We start from the raw sequence: 19969 nt of genomic DNA, 5'->3' as shown, positions 1-19969 counted from the left end.
TGATCTGCCCCTGGTGCCAGTGTGGTCCTCACCCCGACCTTCTATAGTCCTCTCCGACTCTCATTCAACACAGCAGTCTACTTCTGTATTTGTACTCTATGTATAGCTCTGATTATTGGCTCCCTTTCAAATTTATGATTTTAATATTAGCAGAAACCTTTGACATTACTTGGAAATGTTTCTGCAGATCCAAATTTACACATTTTCCCATTTTCCATTGCAGCTATTTTATACCTTTATTATTCTCTTCAACAATATGAATTTCTTCCACAATGTCATTCTCAGCAGTGGAATTTGTCTTCATTTTATCTAGAAACAGAGGCCCTAAGAAAGAAGTTCTCCTAACTTTATTTATAGACCCTGAGTTATTGATTCCCACCCCCCTCTTCAGTGATTAAACTGCGTTATTCCATTCTAATTCTTAACTATCTCTGAAAGCCTCCTGATGACATCCTGGCCTGTCTATAACTTACTGTGCATATTCTATCAGTTAAATTGATTTTGAGCCCAAATAACAGAAAATTCAAATAGAAGAGGCTACACGAAAGAAGCCTGAAAGTAGGGCATTTCCAGCATCACTTAATTCAGTGGCTTGACAGTGTCATCAGGAACCTATTTCTTTAGTCTTTCATCCCTGATATTCATAGTATAACTATTTGTCCTCCCAAACTTTCCTAGAGTCCCATTGGTCAGGACTGTAGAGTACACACTTGCCTCAGCCAATCAATGGCAAGGGGAATGGGAATTCCCTGATAGGTCTAGAATTGCTATGATGTAGATACAGCAGGGTAGGGAGGAGTGCAGGCCCCCCTGAAGCACACAGCTTCCCAGTAACTGAACAAAACTAGAATTCTGTTTACCATGTAGAAGCACAGGGGGAATGGCCACTGGGCAGACGTTACCAGTAGCCTCCACCATCTCCATCCTGAAAGACTTGCTCCCTTGAATCATGGACACCGATCTTCTTCTTTCCCTGAATATTCTCAATGTCTTTGTCCCCTCCATTGACTTTTTCTCTTTCTTCCTCTTCAATCTTGGCTTTTTCGATGTATGCATTTCATCTCTTTTTGCTCAAGGGTATTTCCTTGAGCGATCTTCACTATTCCTATGATTTCATGGAATAGCTCCACACTGAAAATTCTTAAATCTTTATTGCTACACTGACCTGTACCTCTTGAGCACCATTTTATTTCTTCTTATTTATTCTTGAGTTCTTTATCTTGATTAGTCATATCATGTACTATGGCATGTAATTTTGCCTTCTATTATATACTTTTCCCTTAGTTACAAAATTCATGCCCCTCCCCCCCCCTTTCTTGGGCACTTTAATCTCAAAAAACAAACACAAAGTTGGGCGTGGTGGCTCACGCCTGTAATCCTAGCACTCTGGGAGGCCAAGGCAGGTGGATTGCTTCAGCTCAGGAGTTTGAGACCAGAGTGAGCAAGAGCAAGACCCATCTATACTAAAAATAGAAAAGCTAGCCAGGTGTTTTATCGGGTGTCTGTATTCCCAGCTACTTGGGAGCCTGAGGCAAGAGGATTGGCTGAGCCTAAGAATTTGAGGTTGCTGTGAACTATGATGCCACAGCACTCTACCCAGGGTGACTGATTAGGACTCTGTCTCAAAAAAAAAAGCAAAACAATAAAACATGATTGTCCAATTTCCCTTGCAGGTAGATATGGCCATGTGACTAAGGTCTGGCTTGTGTGTCTTACTTAGGAGTATTGTATGGGACTTATAGAAAGCCTAATAAAATGAAAGCCTTTAGTGGGAAAGTATACCCTTTTGGCTGTCAGTTTTTCCTACTTTTGGCCCGGTAACCTAATCTCTTCTCCCAGACCCCACTTTCTAATACCCATCATGTTGGTGATTAAGTTTCAATTTGCTAATTTTGGTGGGACAGAAACATTCAGACTGTAGCTACAAGTAAGTCCTTGTTTGTCTTGGCCACCATTTGGGGGTAAGGAGTTGTGTCTCTCTTCATTGCAGCTAATGTAGTTCTTTTTTTTTTTTTGAGAAGGAGCCTCAAGCTATCCCCCTGGGTAGAGTGCCATGGCATCACGCTCACAGCAACCTCCAACTCCTGGGCTCAAGCGAGTCTCCTGTCTCAGCCTCCCAAGCAGCTGGGACTACAGGCGCCCGCCACAGCGCCTGGCCATTTTTTGGTTGCAGTCATCATTGTTGTTTGGCGGGCCCGGGCTGGGGATTCGAACCCACCACCTTAGGTGTATGTGGCTGGCGCCTTAGCCGCTTGAGCCACAGGCGCCAAGCCCAGCTAACGTAGTTCTAATAGACATTTATACTCTTGTTACCCAAACAGAATATTCCATAGTTTTCATTTCTCTCTCTGTCTACATCCCAATTCTTGGATATTACTTTAAAAATATCTCTTGATCCTGGAAGCATAATAGAAAGCCAGAACAAGAACACACACTCTATTCTCACGGATTTGTTCAATGTGAATAGTTTGACTATAGCAATTATAGGCCAGGACATGTAAAATGGAAACTCTTATTTTATTAATGGGAATATCATTTGGAACAACCTGTTTAGAGAATAATTTGGCAATAAGTAGTTAGGTTTGCAAGGTTTTAGACCTTATAGCACCATAAGCCTGCAGTTACTTCCAGATAGGGAAGAGTGTCACACACATGTATGGGGAGGTGTGTATGCTCTGCTTACTGCTGTGTTGTTTGTTAGAGCAAAAAATTAGAAGCAACCTAATTGTGAACAAGACGGATAAACAACTGTGATGTATCCAGTCAATCAAATTCTACAGAGCAGCCAAATGAAAGAGCTAGAACTGCATGTATCTTTATAAGTAAGTCTCAGGAATAATGTTGAACAAAAACTCAGTTCATACAGTTAAACAATTGACATAAAATGTTATTAATTGGCATTCTTCTCTATGACAACTGCTGCTGCGCCTCCAGTCAGAGCCTCATTATTTTCCCCCGGTGTACTGTTAAGAGCTCAATAATTTATCCTCCTGTTCCATTCTCCCCATTCCAACTCACTTTTGATACTGCTCCCATAGAGTCTACTGCTTAAAAACCCTTGGAATTCCTACTGCGTACGGTAAATGCAGGCAAACTTGTATCATGCTCTCAGGATTGTTCCCAGAATCACCTCCCTTTGTGTCTTCCCAAATTTGTGCATTCCTTTCTTCAGCAGCCCTCAAAGTCCCTGTGTCAGCAGGCAGTTTCTGTCACTGGAGTGACTCTCCCCAAGTCCCACTTTCTCCTTGTCACCTGTTAGAAGCCCGTAGATGAGCTTTCATGGTCCCGAGCTAGGGTCTTCCTTTCTCTAGAATCTTCCTTTCTCTAGAATCCTTCCACTTTTCCACTCCTTGTACCCCCACAGTTTATCTCACTGGTGGTGTAAGAAGTTGGTTTATTGTATTGTATTCCAGTTTTGACCATGATATGAGCAGATCTCTGTCTTGTTGATCTTCAGGTCCTGGAGCACCTTTGCATAATTTTAGTGCATAATCTGAAGTCGTTAAAGATTCTATTGGAAGAAAGGTTGTTTGGGTTTTTTTCCCTGAGACTGAGTCACTCTGTTGCCCAGGCTAGGGTGCTGTGATGTATTGTTTTTGTAATCGTGAGAGGAAAAGTGAGCCCAGAATTATAGTCTGTAGTCACGGTCTCAGCTTCCTTTGAAAAATCACACATATCTTAACATGTTGAGGATCACAAGAAAGGCTTTTTTTCAAGTTCATATCTTACTGGAACCAGGAGCTTTAGCCCCTTCATGGTAAAGTTAATAAAGGTTGTGTTTTAAGGAAATGATAGAAAGGATTGTACTTTTCAGCCAGGGGAAATCTAAGAATGACTAAAATGATGGTGAAAAGATTCCTTCTTTGAGAATATAAAGTACTTTTTTTTTTTTTTTTTTTTGGTCTTTTCCTCTGCTCATTGAACTAATTCTTACTCATTGCAATATAAATATCAGAAAACATGAAATAGAATTTGTAGAAGAAAATTAAATGTCAGTTTTTGGGGGGGTATTTTTAATTTTTTTTCCTTTGGCACATAGAGATACTTTATATGGAAATGAAAATGTGTTTTTTATAAAAATGGAATCATGTTTTGTAACTTTTTCTTAACTTAATGTGTCATATCAACCAATAGAGCTTCATCATCATTTTTTTAAAATTCAGGCATAGTTTATAACCTAAAGTGTATAAATCTGAGGCATACAGCATAACCACCACCCAGATCAAGATATAGAAAGAATATTTCTGGGCAGTGCCTGTGGTTCAGTGGGTAGGGTGCCGGCCCCACATACCAAGGGTGGCAAGTTTGGGCCCAGCCCCAGCCAAACTGCAACAAAAATTAGCCGGGCATTGTGGTAGGTGCCTATGGTTCCAGCTACTCTGGAGGCTGAGGCAAGAGAATCGCCTAAGCCCAGGAGTTGGAAGTTGCTGTGAGCTGTGACACCATGGCACTTTACTGAGGGTGATAAAATGAGACTCTGTCTCAAAAAAAAGAAAGAATATTTCTAGTACTGCAAAAGGTTCTCTTGTAGTTCCTCTGTGGCGATGAGACAGTTCTATATATTGGTTGTGATGGCAGTTACGTAATTATCCTTTATAAAAATTTTATAGAACTATGCACAGTATACATACCTGCATGCATACACCCAAAATGAGTACATATGAAAACTGGTGAGTTTCTTCTGAGTAAGCACCACAGCTGTTACCTGCGTAAACTCTGTAGTCTAGTTAATTATATTGTGCCAATATTAAATTACTATTTTTGACTCTAGTTATATGTAAGGTGAAGCCAATGGTCAGTGCTAGGTGAAGGGTACACTAGCTCACTCTGAATGTTTTTGCAATTTTTTATGTATCTATAATTTTTCTTTTTTCTTTTTTTTGGGGGCTGGGCTGGGTTTGAACCCACCACCTCCAACATATGGGGCTGGTGCCCTACCCCTTTGAGCCATAGGTGCCACCCCATGAATCTATAATATTTTTAATTAAAAAGAATCTCCTTCATGCCTGTTTTAACAGATGTCTTACAAGTTATTATATAGGTATACCATAAGTTATTTTACCAATTTTCTATTCATTTGGATATTTTCCTGTTTTTTACTAGTACAAACAACTTTGTAATAAGCAATCTTGTACACAGTTTTCAAAAGGTGTCTAAAAAAATATACTCCACTACATGGGTCATTTTCAGTGGCTACATGCAATTTTTAAGACCGTGCATTACATAAAATAAAACAAACCTGTGCGGAAGGGATAATTAAGCCCCCCAGAAAGAAGGCATTGCAGCAAAATTGCAATTTCTGGCGTTTCCATTTGCATGTTGCCGAAAGTCTAAAGATATTGAACCCTGAGCCAAGGAGTAGAAGACATATATGAATGTTGGCCTAATTCAAACCCAGATTACTACATTGCTTCTCACATATTTCTAGAAAATATTCATTCAAAGATAAGTGGCAAACTCTGTTTTACAGGACAAAGCCATCTAAGTAGTTATGCTAAGTTTCTCTGTTCATCTTGATTTCTAATCCGATTTTGAGAAAACCAGCCTGGATACAAGCCTCTTGAAACCTTAGTGTAGTCTATGCTACTACTTAGCGGTTGGGGGTATGTTTTTGGCAAAACATGCATTGTATGAGGGTTGTTTCCCATTTGGGCACAGCAGGTACTTTACTCTGTCGCAGTCAATGGGGTATTTTGTTTGGTTTAGTTGACAAGTGTTCAGTTCACTTATAGTCTATTATTGCTGAACGTGTCTTTGATCCAAGGAGCTCTGTTATTTGCCATTAAAGCTTATAATTCAGACACATGAAAGGATTGTAATGAAAAGGTTATTGCTTCTGAGACATTCAGCAAAGGAGATTTACACTTGTCCATAACACAGTGTTGAGCACGCTGTGTTTATCTGTGTAACATTTTAATAAAAATTTGTCCCGCTGATTGTTACTGGTGGTTTTCACCTGAGGCCTATTTGAAGTGGAGAGATTTAACTTTTCACATTAGACACTGCTCTCATGTGACCTTATTTTCTATGACATCCAAGCTCTAATTCTAAAAGTCTCATTTTAGAACTATTGCACATTCGGTCTAACTGCATTCTGCCATAGGCTCCGTCACCTTGCTTCTCTCATTTTATCCATGGAGCCAAACTACAGACTAAACCGATATGAAGCCAACGAATTTTAGTCTCTATTGTTTTGTCCATTCTTTTCATGCCATAGGGTATAATTCTTGTGTATATCTTTTACAGGTATGTTTCACCGTGTATTTGACTGAAATTCCAAAGTTTGATAGCAAAAGTGGGTAGTTATTAACTTTGTGAATTACTCGTTGCTTTATTTTTCTCATAACTATTTCAACATTGACTTCAGATCAGAACGGGAAGCATAGGCTAATCCTTGACTCAACTGGAATTTAAGATAAATGCATTATGGAAAAGCAACATTTCCTTCCTTTTTACATAACAAGTTCAAACTTTTGTTCAACTACTAGTTTTCCTGGGGAAAAGAGGTATGATCAGAAATACTATGTAGGACTTAAGTGTTCCGTGTGGTAGGGTGAATCTAAGTTGGGTTTTAGGTCAGCCTGTGACTGTGACTATATCTTTAAAGTTTTCTGGAGGTTTTTGTCCTCCTTCTCATGTTCTGCTTCTTTTTAATTATTCATAAACCGAAGATACTCTTATGTACATGAAGTTATTCAGCAAAATTTGGGACCAATCCGAATCCATGGAGAGAAAAGACATTCTAAGCGTGTTGTGTTTCCAGGGTGGCTTTTCACCTCCATGGGTCTGTTCTCTTTTGACTCTAGGACAGTGGTAATAAATTGCTGAGCTGAAATATCTCATATGTGGCTCCCTTTTGGGGAATTTGCAGGTGGTACTAATGCTATTTTCTCCCTTGAACGTGTGTACTTGAATGTCCCTATTCTCTTTGTTCTCCATTTTAACCTTGAGCAGTGAAACCCCCTCTCAGCTGGGCCCCGGTTCTGCAGGCGTCTGCTTGCTGGGCCTGTTATTACTCTGTGAATCATTGCTGGCCTTATTAAACTATTTTGGGCAGCAGCCTTTCCATTCTCCTCCTGTGAACCGTGAAGACTGGAGTTGCTGTGGCAGCAGCATCAGATCTCGTGTGGAATCTGAACATGAAGGAACGATGGTTTGCTGGTTTGTAATGTGGCATCCATCTCTCAGAGAAGTGGGGTGTCTGCCCACTGGGGCCATTTTGGGTCTTGGAGATTTTCTTTTATTTTAAAAAGTGATCTCAGAATGGTCATTCTTGAGGGTCCAACATTTAAAAATGCTTGAGTATACGGCTGTTTTGTCTTTGTCCCTGTCTTAATTTGTTTGGGCTGCTATAACAAAATTCATAAACTGGGTGGCTTATAAACAATGGAAATTTACTTCTCACAGTTCTGGAGGCTGACGGAGTTATTGGAAGATTTGGTGTCTTGTGAGGTTTATGTTTCTGGTTCCTAGGTGGTGCCTGCTAGGTGTGCCCTCACAGGGTGGAAGGGACAAGGCAGGTCTTGGTACCTCCTTTGTAAGGGCACTGATCCCATTCATGATAGCTTTGCCTTCCTGGCCTGATTACCCCCTGAAGGTCCCACCTCCCAATGCCATCAAATTGGTGATTAGGTTGGAAGAGATGATTTAGGGGGACGTAGACATTTTTCCTTCATTATCTCCAGCACTGCCATGATCCTGGTTTTTGTTGGTGGTGCTCTCTTGCTTTTGCGTTCTCCCCAACCTCAGGCCCACGGGCCTATAGTGTGAACCTTGGCCAGGAAAGGCAGCAAGTGTGGCACATAAAACGGTGACCTCCAGCAGACAGACTTGCATGCAGATGCCAAGGATGGTAGGCAAAGGGTGTAACCTTGGTAAGCCTCAGTTGCCAAAGCTTTAGACTTGGGAAAACGTGTCTAACCTCCCACAATGGTGTAAGGATGAAGATAAGACGTGCAAGAATTGGTTCATAGGAAAACTGACCACTGGCTAGCACCAATCTGTACAGAGAGCCTCCTGGCCTTTGTTGAGTTGACATTATAATTTACCTAGTCTATGGGTTTCGTTTTATGGGTCATTCACTAAGACCCAAAGAGGTTGTGCTGCCTAATGACACACAGCTGCATATGGAAGAGTGAGAGTGAGAACCCAGATTTTCTAATTCCTCGTGTTTTCCCATGAAGCTTCAGTTACCTTTTATGTTTCTAGCTCCGGGCTGCATTTGAGATAGTCTCAGTCTCATTGATGGAGGTATTTGTGATTCATCAGAAAATACTTTTTCTATATGCTGTTTCATACCTCCTATTCTTCATTTCCACACACTCCCCTTTTATTTTTTTATAAAATGGAAAGACAGTGTATTAGTTGCCTATTGTTGCTGTAACAAATAAAGCTGAAACAACACATCTTTATTCTTCTCACAGTTCTGAAGGTTAGAAATCTAAAATCAGGTGTCAGCAGGGTTTCATTTCTTTTGGAAGCTCCCATAGGACTCTACTTCCTCGCTCTCACCGTCTTTTAAAGGCTACCTGCATTCCTTGGCTCCTGGCCTCATATCTTATCTCCTTTTCTGCTTCTGTCATCACACTGCCTTCTATACCTCCTTTCTGTCTCTTATAAGGAATCTTATGATTAGATTGGACCACCCTGCATAATCCAGGGTAACCATTCCATCTCCAGGACCTTAATTTAATCATATCTGAACATTTCCTTTTTCCATATATGGTACCATTCAGTGGTTCTGGGGATTAGAACATGGATGTATTTGGGGACTGTTATTCTGCCCACCACAGACAGCCACCTGCCTGACAACCCCGAAATCTCAAATTATCTTTTTTCACCTATAGTTCTAAATTTTTCCAAACCAAGTAACATTTATGAATCTACTTGCATACATTTTTGCTAGCCATTCATCCTCCTCCTCTGTGCCCCACAATGAATATCTTCTTTTAGAAGAGACCTATTCTAGAAATGGAAGGAAATGACACCACCCCCTACAATGACTGTTCAGACTTCTTGGCTTACCCTGAAGTTAAGGAGGCAATGGTTGGGGAATGGGTGTCTGAGAGCATCTGTCTTCCCACAGCTCACTTTCTGCCTCTGAACATGTACTTCCTGTGTGAATGCTAAATAATATTTAGAATCTAAAAAGAAAAAAAATCACCATCACATTCTACTATATATGTATTTGCCATTGGACTAGGGAGAGGTTTGCCTTCTTGTTTTTGGATATAGGTCAAATTTGACTTATTGTTAGCAGAAATCTCATTGGTGAATTCATTTAGTCAGACACCTTCATCAGAATCCAGGTCGTTAAACTCTAACCCTTAAAGGCTCCACTGAAGGTTTCAGGGAGCTTGACCCCTTTGGGCCCAGCAAAGCCATATGATCCTTTTTCTGGAAAGACTGGACCATAACTTTTACTGGATTTTCAAGAGATTAGTGACCTAAGAAAAGTTAATGACCAACTGAACTGATGGTTTTATTTTCCATTTCCCCTTAGGTAGAAGGCCCTTGGAAGTGCACTGCATATATATTTTTCATATGTGTTCTTTTTTTAGTTACAGCTCAGATTCCCCCATTCATATTTAAATAGACCTCCCACTGAAACCCCATGTCTTTTTTACCATCAGCAATAAAAGGTTTATTCTGTTTCCACTGGCATATTTTGAGATATCTTTACAATAAGATATGGGAACCTTTGTTAAGTATAATCTGAATCTTGGGCAGGCAATGTATAATTTGTTTGTTCAGACAAGAATTGGAGATAAAAGTGGTTTTTTTTTTTTTTTTTTCCTGCCATATCCCCACAAACACCAGATGTTTGAATTGCAATTTTTTTCTTTCAGGGCGTTTTGGGAACTGAAAAAACTAATTTCCACGTTCCTTCATTGTGTCACCACACATTTCTCCCTCACCTTTGACCACTTTTTACCCTTCCAACTCCTCGAGTTTCCTCATAAAGAATGCATGAAGTTTCCTTCCTGTATCTTTCACTTGGCCTTCACCTTTGCCCTTAAGTTTGCCTTATGGGAAACCAGAGAGACGAGGACTAACTATGGGGACTTGTTTAGGTTTCTTACATTGTTAGATATGTGAGGTGGAGCAATAGTCAAGAAGTATTGTGGACCAGGCGTCCTCAAACTACAGCCCGTGGGCCACATGTGGCCTCCCTAGGACATTTATCCGGCCCGCCCCGTTTTTTTGCTGCTGCTGCCTGTCCTGCTTAGCAACTCATCCTGGGGCTCGCAGTCCGGCCCTCCAAAGGTCTGAGGGACAGGGAACTGGCCCCCTGTTTAAAAAGTTTGAGGACCCCTGGATAAGAGAAAATACCAAACAAAATCCAAAGATTTGCTAATTGAGTCACTGCATACAATTTCAAGCTTAGTATATAAAATGCAAATGACCAGAGATGATTATTTACGCTTTTTGAATCAGAGAAGTTTTTAAAAGCAGGTGCAATTTGGAACTAAGGTCGGGTGACTAGAACCGGGAGCACATCAGGGTTCGTGAGTGGGCAGATCAGTTCTGAAGCACCAGGCAAAGCAGGAGCCTTAGGTTTGTGTAATGGAATCTTCTTTCTTGATGGATTCTTATTTCTTTTTTTTAGTTGTGTGGTATTTTGGAGATAATTATTGCATTAAATCGTATATATACAAATTCCCTTTGAAAACTGTGGGACATTATGCAAAAGGAATGCTTAGCTGTGATAAAAGGACTATGATGCTTTTGAGAGAATTTCAGTTTCCTGTGGCCCCACTTAACCATTTTATCGATAGGAAAAGCATGAGGTGGGACAGATGGTCTTTATATTATTAGGGATGAAGTTGCTTCTGACCCAGTGATCTTTCATTATGCCATGTTGCTTGTGTACCACTGAAAGAGGAAAAGGTGCTACGCTGAATGAATGGATTTCCTGTCTTGTAAATCAAAATACAGCAAGGTGCATCTACACACCCACCAGAGAGGCTAAAATGGGAAAGACTATTGGCTAGCGTGTGGAGCAACTAAAGCTGTCCTTCATGGCCAGTGGGAGTATGAAAAGGTACAGCCACTTTGGAGAGCAGGTTGGAAATGTCTAAAGTTACACACACGTACTGCATGGCCCAGCCATTCTGCTCCTTTGTATTTGCCCAACAGAAAGGCATATTATACAAATGTCAGTAACAGCTTTATCATAACAACTGAAAACTAGAAATAACTCAATTGTTCAAAAAATGGGCAAAGAGATAAATTGTGATATATAATATTTATGCAATGGAGGACTACTCAGCAACAACAAAGAAAGGGCTACTGAGGAGGCAGAAGTGCAGATGCAACTCAGGAACATCGTATTGAGGGCAAGAAGCCGGACACAAAAAAGAGCATCTTCTGTGTGACTCCATTCACGCAAAGTCCTAGAACAGATAAAACCGATGGGTAGTGACAGAAATCAGAGGAGTGAAGGTCACAGCGCATGAGGAAGCTCTTTGGGTAAGGAAATATTCTACATGTTGATCGAGGTGGTGGTTACGTTGGCATACACATTTGTTGCCAACTTGTCAAAATATTCTTAAAAGGGATGCATTTTATCATATATAAACATGGTTTTCTTAAACAGAGATAGGATAGTTCAAAGTTAAGGTGTTGAAGGGCAAAAGCACAGTCAGTATGAGTATAAAGCATAAAATATTTTGAACATGCCATTGAATTTTCTCTCTCAAAACTGTGGACCTTCTGGGGCAGTGCCTGTGGCTCAAGGAGTAGGGTGCTGGCCCCATGTACCAGGGGGTGGCGGGTTCAAGCCCGGCCCCGGCCAAGGCCAAAACGGCAAAAATAACAAAACTGCAGACCTTCTGTTATCGTGCCCTGGCCACTTGTCTGAGAACACAGACGTGACTACAAGCAAGTGCACCACTACCGTGAAAAAACTGAACAATCCGCCCATACACTTTTCCGCGAGCAAGTTTTTTCTGGGCCTGCGGACGTTTTGCCAACTCAAATAGTAATCATGGGAATCATTTCGAGCTTCAGTTATTAATTCTTCTATGGTTACCAAGCTTTTACTAGCATAACTATATATGCAAATGAAATAATACCCCAAGAAACGCCAAGTGCCTTTCTGTTCTCTAAGAGGAAGTTCAGAGGATTTGTAGACTGAGTAGGTTGAATTTATTGTGATATTCTCTGCTGCAAATTCTAAAAATAAAAATGTTGGCATCACAGTTGGTGTTCTGAGTCACATTTTAAATCCTGTAAGGCTGGAGCTTAGAAAAATGCTATTCAGAAAACTCTAAACTGCACAGAAAGTAGAGCTTCACCTCGTCGACTCCCCTGCCAGTTCCTTTCTTCTGAGTTTTCTTTCAGCATCTAGGACTAGAACTGCAGGCAGGTGAGTCCCCTTGAAACGAGTTCCAGACATGAGATGAAGGCAGCGTTGCTTCTGAGTCAGAGATCTCCAAGAGCTTTCTCTTGCAGCATACTTGAGGATGATTAAGTTACTCCTGGCTCACTGTAGAACCCAAGGCTCACTATGGAAAATCTAATTGAATAAAAATTAGTCATTGTATCCATTCAGATTTTCTTCTGCTCAGCTAAAACAAAATCATTCCAGCAGTCTTTTTCTTACCATGTTGGCCGCATCGCTTTCACATGGATGTAATTACTGCTCATGCATCACCAATTGATTGAGTACCTATCATATGACGGGCATTTGCTAGGCAGCAGCAGGATATAAAGACCAAGATAGTGTCTGTCCTCCAGGGATTTAACAGTTCGGTAAGGAGACAGACATGCAACTGTCTTTACTGTCATAGTTGCTGGTATAAGATCAGTGCAGGGGCTGTGTGGTGTGCCCCAGCCTGGGAATGTTAGGCGGGAAGCATAGAAGGCATCATTTGAGCTGCAGCCTGGATGGCGGCCACCCTGCCATGCCCCAGTGAGGGTGGGACTGGCTGCTACAAAGGCTCCGAGAGTCTGTGGAGCTGTAAGTGCATTGGCCTGGCTGGTGAAATGTGAGATGAGTAGATTCTAAGTAGCACAGTGACTTCCTCTTACAATCCTGTGCATGTGAATCAGCTGGAAAAACTGTTCATACCTAGATCCCAGGGATGAGGATCTTTGGGAAGAGGACCTGAGCGTGTATTTTTCTTTAAAATGTTTGCAGATGATTCTGATTTGCAGCCAGATTACCTATTATCAGTAGGCAATGAAGAAATTTGAGCAGGGGCATGACATGACCTGCTATGTTCAACATTAAAACCGAAAAGATTTCTGTGAAACGGCTCCCATCTTATAAACACTGCTTCTGTGGGTGCAAAGAGGTCACTACCCTTTTCTTCAAATTAGAGCACCTTTGGGGTGACTGTTCTAGATGGAAAGAAATAATAGGATGTAATTACCATGGCCTTACTCTTCCTGTTTGAGGCCCACCTAGAACATTTTCTGAATGTTGATTGTAAGTATAGTTCCACTGTGTTCTTGTGTTATGAAAATCAGAAGACATAAAAATGATGAAATTACTGTGCTTTCTCCCTTGTCTCCTTTTTGAATATACACATAGACAGGACATGAAAAAGAAGATGCTAATAACACCTATGAGTAGTTGACTTACATTATCCCTGAAGAAGGGGAAACATAGCCTGAGCCAGGAGCAGCTGTCGGTCAAAATATGTAGGAGAAAGGGGAATTCTTTTGACATCAAACAGCCTGACTGTTGTCAGCCGGCGGAGCTGCTTCTATAGGCCCCAGGACAGCTGATAAAGTTGGAGATAGTTGATAACACCAAAACATTTGAAAATGGAATTGGTTGCCTCAGAACATAGTAATCCATCAGACTATTAGCAACAGTTAAACTCAGCCTCCTACAAAGTGGGCAAACACTGAGGAAGTGTTTACTAAATAAACGTCACCATGACAATATTGGCAAGAAGCTTAGCCAGATGATTGCTGTTCTGAGAGTCAATAATGTGATGTAGGAATCCATCCTGGGGGCCGGGCTTGATGGCTCATGCCTGCAATCCCAGCACTTTGGAGGACCAAAGTGGGATGATCACTGGAGGCCAAGAGTTCAAGACCAGCCTGGGCAACATAACGAGACCCCCATCTCTACAAAAAAAAATAGACAAATATTAGCCAGTTGTGATGTCATGTACCTATATTCCCAGCTGTTTGGGAGGCTAAGGTGGAAGATCACTTGAACCTGAGTTTGAGGTTGCAGTGAGCTTTGATTGAACCACGGCATTTAAGACTGGGTGACAGAGTGAGACCTTTTCTCAAAAAAGAAAGAAAAGAATCTGTATTGGATTTTGTAGCAATATGGAAAGTCATACGTTGAAAAATATATTGGGCATAGACTCTTACTATTTTTTTCTCCTTCTCCTTGGTTTTGTTTAAGTAGTTAAATGTTATCTTGAACATACTCTCATTATGAAAATGTTGAAAATAGAGCAAATTAATAAAAAAGAGGAAGTAAAACGTCTTTGATTTGCCGTCTGAATGTAGCTCCTTGTCGTGAGGTATTTCCTTGTGATCTTTATTTTCAATGTACATCTTTACAGAGTTCAATTTCCTTTTATATTTGGCATTTTTCTCTTAACCATAAATGTTTTTAGAGGCAGTATTATTCACTGCATGAAATAATGTAGTCTGCTTTTAATTCACTTACCTTTTCTTCTACTGTTGGATATTAAGTTTGGATATATTTCTCCTATTACAAATATTGAATCAAAAGGTAATATTTTATAAAATTTTGATAATGATAGCTAAGATTTCTCAAATATTTTTACTTATCTCTGTTGCTATCTGCTACCTGGGTCAAAATTGCTACACCTTATTGAAATTTAAAATTATTATTCTAAATTTTTTAAGTGAAAAATAGCATTTGAAACCGAATCAAGTGAGAGGGTTTTATTGGGATGATGCAAGGGACAAAGGTGTCACTCCCAGAGCCTCAGGGAGGGCAGGAGGCCTCCAGCATGGCAGAGAGGAGCCCCAACAGGCCCCTCACCCCCTCGGGCTCTCCGTCTTGTCCTTCCTTTTGTGTCTGTCATGTCGTCTGCCTCTGTCTCATCCGTGCATGTATTGTCTGTGTGTGTCTCGCTCTGCGTTTCTCTGAGTCCCTTGTTGATCTCCCTTCTCTTTCTCTGTGCTGCAACCCCATTCTCATCTCTCTTTTCTCTGTACATGGTTAAAAATAGCTGCCCCCGACAGTCCTACTTGTCTACTAAGTTCAGTGGTCATCAGAGTCTTCCTAGGTCCCTGTGTCTAGTTTCCAAATTCTGAGAAAGAGAATCAGGCTGGCTTAATTAGGTCAGCAGCATGGCTGCCCTTGGTTGGGGGTCACCCCAGTGGGCACAGACAAGGGGCACAGACCTGGACACTGGGTGTACCCTGAGAGTGGGAGAGGCTGCATCCTGGCAGGTTGCTGAGGTGGACCATGAGGGACCATGATCAGTCCTGATGAGCACCGGTCTGCAGACAGTGTGCAGCAAGTGTGCCCTGGTCTGTTTCAAGGGCTGAATCGGGGCAGAAGATCTGTTATGATTGATGGAAACTATCTTTTAGGACTAGATTTGCAGTTACAAATTGAGGAAGATTTGTGTAATTGGTCCCATCTCTGATACTCTGTGCGTTGGAGGTGATAGTTATGGTGTAGAATATCTCTAATGGTCATACTTTTTTTTTAGGGTCTTTGTTTTCTTTTCTTTTTTCTTTTAATTATTTTTTTATTAAGTCATTTGTGCACAGATCATAAATACATTTATGCCATTATGGGATTCAATGTGATTATGTGTACAAATTGGAGTGCTTACATCATACTAATCAACATAGCCTTCACCTCATTTACCCAATTACAGGATTAAGATCTTTGTATTCTACACCTGATAGATCCAACTTGTACTTGCAATATGCTCCATAGGTGTGATCCCCCTACTAACCCTCCCTCTATTGACCCACCCCCCCCTCCCCCATCCCCCCCGTCCCTCCTTCATCCTAGGCTATAGTTGTGTTTCATTTTTCATATGCAAGTGTGAGTGATTGTAAATTGGTTTCACAGTAGTACTGAGTACATTGGGTATGTTTTTTCCTCTAATGATCATACTTACAGGTTTGTCTCCCTCCCCTCTCCTGCCCTCCCTTCCCCGCCTCTGCCCTTCTCTCCCCTTTTCTTCCCTTCTCTTTCCTCTCCATTAGCTGTGAGTTAATATGCTTGCTTTGGATTCAGCATTAACCCTGTGATTCTCCCCCAGGAGGGTGATCCATCATCCCTCCAGGAATGGACAGAGATTCTTGACCTGAAAACCAGAAGCAGGGCTGGGGATTAGGAGCAAATGGCAGGGTTGATAGCAAGGCTGTGAGTCAGAAGCAGGTGGTCAGGCAGGAATGAGGTCAGCCTGAGGATTGGTGGCAAAGCTGGCAGCTCAGTGGGAGTCAGAGGAGAAGCAGGAGGGGGGCAAGGAGGTGGTGGGGAAGAGCTGGGAAAGGTAGTCTAGTGTTATCACCCACTCCCCAGCTCTCACTTGGGGTTTATTGTAACGAGGAATCATATAATACATTTTGTTTCTTTGTTTAAAAAGAGATGCACGTTTATGGAACCCAAGTCAGAGAGAATCAGGGTGTCCTCTGAAACCTTAATATCTCTCCCACTCTGGTCATTTAGCCACACGATTTCCTCTGGAAAGGAAATTATTCCTGGTTAAGGAAATGAGGCCCAATGAAATTTGCTCAAGATCACCTCATGGGCAAGGGTAAGCCTGCCTTTCTAACACCAAAGTTCATCTGTCTTCTCCCCAGCCCACCTCACAGCTCCCTGCTGGGATTTCTCATTGTCCAGACAGTGCAGTGTTTGTGGATGGTTTCTTTTTTAACCTTCTATTTTTTGTTTATCACCTAAATTATATCATTCCTGAAGCCAAGACAATCCTGTTAATCCCCATCACACTGTATATAAATTCCACTATTTAAAAAATAAATTATATGCACAATACTGAAGATATTACAGGTACAGAGGTTCCACAAGTGTATTGGAGGCGGCGGCTTGTGCCAGCCTCTCTGCTGGGTGCAGGACATGATGGTGGTGAAAAACAGAATCTGTATTGGCCATAGGAGATATTGAGAAGTTGCCCAAAGTTACTGGCTTTATCTAATCTACTTTTCATGTATCTTCCCTGTAAAATGTATCTTTGAACCCCCAGCAGTTTGGCTTTCTGTATATGCAATACGTCAACAGAAAGTTCTTAAAAATCCCATAACACATTTACTTTCATTTTCAAATAAGCAGAAATTGACTGAAATTGGAATTTGGGGAGGGTAGGAAAAGGTCACAGGCCCTTCCATACTTTGAGGTTGCTTGAAGAGGGTTTGGTTGCATGAGCAGGATGGGAGCCCCACACATGGACTGCAGCCTGTGTCTGCTCATCCAGGACAGCGGGAGCAGGGAGGGTGCACTGGTCTGTTTCCTGTTGCTGCAGCCAGGCTGCTGCTGCTGCTTCTGATCTACCTTCTGGAGCGAAAGACATTCTCCACCTGCAAGAAGCACCATCAGCACTGCTTCCAGTGTGTTGCACAGGCCTCTCTTGGCTGGCCTGGGGGCAAGACCTTAAGCTAACAAACCTCTAGGGAAAATGTGTTTTGTGTAGTTTCAAAGAGTCAATTTATAATTAGCTTTTAGAACACGCTTCTCAGAAGTTGGAATTATCCATGCTTGTTCTGTTTATCTCACTCTTTTGACTGCAGACAGTAGAATTCAGCTTTTTCATTAGCTTATGTTGTCTTTTTGATGAGTGATGGGTTGGTTTGTGTGAATATAGGTGTACATATGTATATCTATTTTAACCTATTTAGTGGTATTTCTGAGAATTAGAGGGGAAAATACTTTTTTTTTTTTTTTTTAATGTGGGCCTGAGTCACTGCTCAATGTGAAGCCAGCATATAGAGCAAAGATCAACTGTTTCAGAGTTTGAAGGTCACTTTGACGTTACATTCAGATTTGGCTTTTAGTCATTGTGTAAAGGTTTTAATTAGACCCCAGATTGCCTGTAAACAGGCCCTCAGAGATGCAAGCTGGTGCTTCCTCCCAGGATAGAAGAAAAGCTTAAGCTCTTGAAAGACCCCGGGTTCATTTCTACGTCTGATTACCATCAACCTGTCAAGAGAAGAGGAGTCTGATGTACTTGTGAGTTCTGAGATGGCTAATGTGGCACCAGGGCTGATAAGTCTTGTCATAATTTGTGAGGGTGTTTCCATATGTTGAGGTTGATTTTGACCTTTGGCTTTTGCTATTTTGTTCTTTCCTTTTCATGAATTGACTAGATGGTATAGATTCAGAAGTTTTATGTGGCCCAATCTGAAATCATATGTTCCAATGTTGATTTTTTCGCTCATTTGTTCTCAATTGATGCTATGTTAAAGTTGTCTTGGTGAGGTTTTTAAAACTTTCTTGTTGGAGTTACCAAGGGATTTTTAAAAACTGAGATGCATACTGAAATTCACATACCACAAAATTTACTCTTCTAGGCCAGTGATTTTTTTTTTTAGCATATTCACAAAATTATGCAGCCATCACCACTATCTAATTGATGTCTGTCACTGAAATGAACCCATACTTCTCCATTTCCCTCTGCCTCCAGCCCCTGGCAAGCGCTGCTTTTTGTTGAAATACTAGAATTTCTTATTCTGGACATTTAATGTAAATGAAGCCATACAATGTATGGCCTTTTAAAACATCTGTCCTCATTAGCTGGACATTGTGGCAGGTGCCTAGCTTATCATCCCAACTACACAGGAGTCTGAGGCAGGAGGATCACTTGAGCCCAGGAGTTTGAGGTTGCTGTGAGTGAGGCTGATGCCATGGCCCTCTAGGCTGGGCAACAGAGTGAGACTGTCTCCAAAACATAAATAAAAAGTCTAGGTTCATTCGTATTATAGCATGACTCAGTGTTTAATTACTTTCTATGGCTGAAGAGTTTTCATTATATAGATATTTTCATTTTTATTTATGTGTTCACCAGTTGATAGACATTTGTTTACTTTTTGGCTATTATTAATTATGCTGCTATGAATATTCCTGCATAAGATTTTTTGTGGATGTATGTTTTTATATGTTTCTCTAGGAGTGAAAGTGCTGGGCAATCACAATAACTCAGTGATTAACTTACTGAGGAAATGCCAGAGTATTGTCCAAAGAATATATTCCCACCGAAATGTATGAGGTTTTAATTTCTCATTAAAGGATGAGTGTTTCTAATTTTTGATAACACTTGTTATTGTCTGTTAATTAGTTAATTCATTGAGTAATTTTATTGTAGCCATTTTAAAGGACATGAGGTGGTAACTCATTGTGGTTTTGATTTACATTTCCCTATGGTTAGTGATGTTAAGGATGTTTTGGTGTACTTTTTGGCCATGAAATATCTATTGTAGTTATTTGTCCATTTCAATAATTGATAATTTGCTTTTAATTGAGTTGTAAGCATTTTTAAATTTATTTCGGGTATTAGACCTTTACCAAATGTATGACCTGCAAATATTTCCTACTATTCTATAGGTTGTCTTTTTTTTTTCTTGATGCTGTCGTTTGAAGCATTAAAGTTTTTTATTTTGATAAAGTCTGATTTATTGTCCCCCCCCACACTTAGTTTCTTATTTTAGGTGTTGTGTCTAAGAAGCCAAGGTCAGGAAGGGTTACCCTGTATATTTTATTTTAAGAGTTTTATAAGTTTAGCTTTTATGTTTAGGTGTTTGGTCTATTCTGAGTTTATTTTTGTATGTGGTGTGAGGTAGGGGTCCAACTTTATTCTTCTGCATGTAGATATCAGTTTGTCCTGGCACTGTTTGTTGAAAAGACTGTATTTTCCCATTGACATTTTTGTCAAAAATGAATTGACCATAAATGAGGGTATAATTTCTCTACTCTCAATCCTACTTTGCTTGCTGATGTTTATCTTTATGCCAGTACCCACAGTCTTGCTCCCTATCTTTTTTTTTTTTT

The 19969-nt window shown here is 40.7% G+C and overlaps 1 protein-coding gene across 1 annotated transcript in view; it reads left to right on the top strand.

The window, feature by feature from the left end:
• The window catches only part of OSBPL3 (oxysterol binding protein like 3), a 179264-nt gene that overhangs the window by 36235 nt on the left and 123060 nt on the right, over positions 1-19969 (top strand). The window lies entirely within an intron of this gene.

This window comes from Otolemur garnettii, unplaced genomic scaffold (assembly GCF_000181295.1).
Source record: "Otolemur garnettii isolate 467f Iridium unplaced genomic scaffold, OtoGar3 scaffold00028, whole genome shotgun sequence".
NCBI lineage: Eukaryota > Metazoa > Chordata > Mammalia > Primates > Galagidae > Otolemur > Otolemur garnettii.
This window is presented reverse-complemented; position numbering and strand designations above follow the sequence as displayed.